Genomic DNA, 3,471 nt, shown 5'->3' with positions numbered 1-3,471 from the left:
GGACTATCAGTGTACATGTATACATTAAAAAATAAATGTATTTTTCATCATCATATACTGTGTTTTTGTCGCTCGAATGAATTTTATTATTTCTTCAAGGTTCTTCATATACGTACACCTTAAGAGATATCAAGTAGGCGTAATATGTTCTCAAAAAATTAGGGTTGGCACGCAGAAGAATTTTGAGTCAGAGATTTTGCTGGTGGTTTTGGCAAGCACTCACAAAACGGTTGCCCACCCTGTCTTTACATAGACATCGTCTCATGTATCCCCCATGAACTGTAGATATTATTAGTCTCATTTTGTAGCTGGGGAAATTGATTCTCAGAGAGTTTAAATAACTTGTTCATGCTCACTTGGTACTAAGTGGTAGAAGTGAAAATTAAAAACTCAAGTCTATTTGCTCTGTAGCTATTTCTGTTGGTTTATTTGTTTTTCTTTACCAGGCTACACTATATCTGTGCCTTCTCCCAGCTCCAGAGATAACCTTTAGGATTATAATCCTATGGACCACACCCCTATGGACCACTTCCCAATGGACCATCAAACCTTTTCCAAATAAAATAGAATACTCTGTGACAGGGGCTTAATTTACTCTTCTCTAAACATCTATTTAGAACCATCCCAATAAAGGGAAGACTTTAGTTTAAGGCTCAAGATTTTTGATTCAGCTTAAATTTTCCAGATTTTTAATGAGAGTTTAATGAGCCATTTCCAATCCTTTTGTGTAAGCTTCTCTAACAAAGAATTCTCCATTCCTAGAGGGCTGAACACATCTTCCTTAGGATTTAAGACACTGCGGACACTACCAAGTCTAACCTTTTCCTACAGGGATAAAAACCTGGATGGGGATTCAAGATGGTACTTATTCTTCTCATTAAAGTTTCTTTCCAAGTTACTTTACTTTTCTGAGTCTCAACTTATTTAATCGTAGAATATTAGTAATGGCAGCTGATCATTAGGCTGTTCGAGAATTGCTAAAATATCATATGAAAAGTACCTGGTCCAATAAATAAATGGGAGGCCTCTCATAAGGTAAAAGATTTTAGCCTTTATTCCTGTTCTATTTTGGGTGAGTGAAGTGATGGGTAAGGGGAATCCCAATCACTTTTATATTTCTCTTCCCATTAGCTAGCAACCCATTTTCTGGAAAACTTCAGGTCCTTTCCATCTTAGTCAGGCTAAAAGCCAGATGATGATAATTAATAATAATAATAATAATAAACTCTTATCTATCTAGGTATTATTACCATTGTAAATTGTGCCATGTAGGGGTCAAGCTAACATTTTGTTATTCTTCTGAAATGGTCTGTTGGGCCATGTCTTGTTCACATTAGGTCTTACCTGGATGACCTCTGGTAGTGCTCTGAAGACTGCTCAGAAAGTACACATTTAGACTGTGGTTTGCCCATAACTATATACCTCATCTATCCACATTTCAGTGACACTTCATCAATCCCCTATATTGAACTCCTGTCCTACAATTATTCAAATCCTACGTATAATCCAGATCCTGCTTTTTCTTTTGCTCTGTCTCAGAGTTATCAAGTTAAAGGAAGCTGCTTTCCAAGTCTGGTTCAACTGCAGGTCAAAATGGTCCCTTTCCCCTCCTTGCCATCTCACCACCAACCGCCTTCCAAGGCCTCAGTACTTACATATAGAGTTAGGCACAGGGTTGAATAATTGAGTGAACAATTGTTCCAGCAGGTTTGGGCACTGTATCAAGTGTACAAGGACACAGGCCATCTGCTTTGAATATTGACACTTCATGGGTTTCTCTTAGTTCTCTCCAACCTCTTAAGCACCAGCATATTCATGCCCATTCAATAATACCTCTTAGCTAGGGAATTCAAAATAGTTCTGTGTGAGTGACAATAATTAACAGCCCTATGAAAATGATGTCTCTGGATAAAGGGAGAGAATTACAAAGGTAAAAATAGAACTCAGGTGTCCTCACCCCAAAGGCATTGCCTGTAGGATCAGCTCCACATTTCTCAGCATGGACAATGGTCACAGTCTGGGTCTGTCATTCCACAACACCTGCTCAGATGCTCTAATTCCTTGTTATTTAGAATGTGTGTGTGAACCATCGGCATCAGCATCATCTGGGAACTTGTAAGAAATGCAGAATCGTAGGTCCCTCCCCAGATGTACTAAATAAGGACCTGCTTTTTAACAAAATCCCCAGGTGATGACAATGCTCTTTTCTGGGGACTATACTTGGAGTAGCAAGGCTCTAGATTACCTATCATCCCCTAAAGAAGTTACACAGGGTTTTGCCTCCAACCCTTTTCTCATATTATCCCTTCTGTTTACAATACTCTTGCCTACCTCTCTGTGAATTCTACACAATTTCAGTTCCTATTATAAATCATCAGAGCACCCATCTTTGCACTAAGCAAAAAGAATGATTAATAATAATTGTTTCTCAGACTCCACATATGCATTTCTAACCACCTGTACTTATAATTAGTTGCCTAATGTATTGGTCTCTCCAGCAGGATTAAGTTGTTCAACAGAGGGGGCCATGTTTATTTATCAATCCAGCATAAAATATGTGCTCAATAAATGTTCATTGAATAAATATTGACTAGTGTCATTTTTACATGTTCAATAGGTTCCAGAAGAAGCCATGTCATTTGTAAGACATCCCACCAAATTTTAACTTGGTGCCACCTTTAGCACACAGCAAAACGCTATGCCTTTGACAGGCCATCTTGACTCAGAAACTTAAGATGTTAAGTTTTTGCGTATGTACTCATCAATGTGCTGAAATAAACAAAAAAAATTTGTTTGCTCCTGATCATCTTGGGCAGGTGATTGTAAATTGCAGTGTGTAAATGTAACCCATCATTAGGAGCCTTAATGGTCCAAAATAGGCTCTGGCAAAGTTTTTCTTTCTCAGTCCAGGAGCACACAACAACAACCTTTGTGGATAGGTAAGTTGATATCCAGTAAAAACAAAAATATTTTAAAACACTCTTTGGGAATTGAAGGCATTGAAATCAATCATAAATTCATCATGTTATTTCCTGCTTCTCACCCCAACCTCATTCATGACTATGCTCTAACAGCTCGGTTATAAATAACTATGACTATGAAATTTTCCTTCTTCCCCAAGGCCCCAGCCAAACCCCACTGGGAATGAAAGGACTATGCAGAAACATGGTTGAAATTTCCCATAAGTTAAATTTTTTTATTACAGTGATTGCTGCTTTAAAAGCCAATTGCAATGCATATGGCTTACAAATTATTGCCTTGTGTAGGGAAAGCAAAATTCTATTTCTCCAAGTAGATGTGTACTTGGCCAAATCCTGTGGTGTAGTTTACATGTTTAGAGCTGAGATTCTATAACAATTGAGGTACCTGTTAAAGGTACCACGGACAGTCCTGGGACAACTCACATCTGTTCATTCTTCATCACTATGTGTTGTGACTGTGCTGGGTTGCAGCATATAAGTTATGGGGCTT

The 3,471-nt window shown here is 38.1% G+C and overlaps 1 long non-coding RNA gene across 1 annotated transcript in view; it reads left to right on the top strand.

Moving 5' to 3' along the window:
- Positions 1-2,742, top strand: part of LOC106728186 — a 17,574-nt gene extending 14,832 nt beyond the window's left edge. Inside the window, exon 3 of the long non-coding RNA XR_001364457.1 lies at positions 2,618-2,742. This is a non-coding gene — a long non-coding RNA (uncharacterized LOC106728186). The remainder of the gene's footprint in view (positions 1-2,617) is intronic.
- Positions 2,743-3,471: the final 729 nt, after the last annotated feature.

This window comes from Myotis brandtii, unplaced genomic scaffold (assembly GCF_000412655.1).
Source record: "Myotis brandtii unplaced genomic scaffold, ASM41265v1 scaffold56, whole genome shotgun sequence".
NCBI classification, from domain to species: Eukaryota; Metazoa; Chordata; class Mammalia; order Chiroptera; family Vespertilionidae; genus Myotis; species Myotis brandtii.
This window is presented reverse-complemented; position numbering and strand designations above follow the sequence as displayed.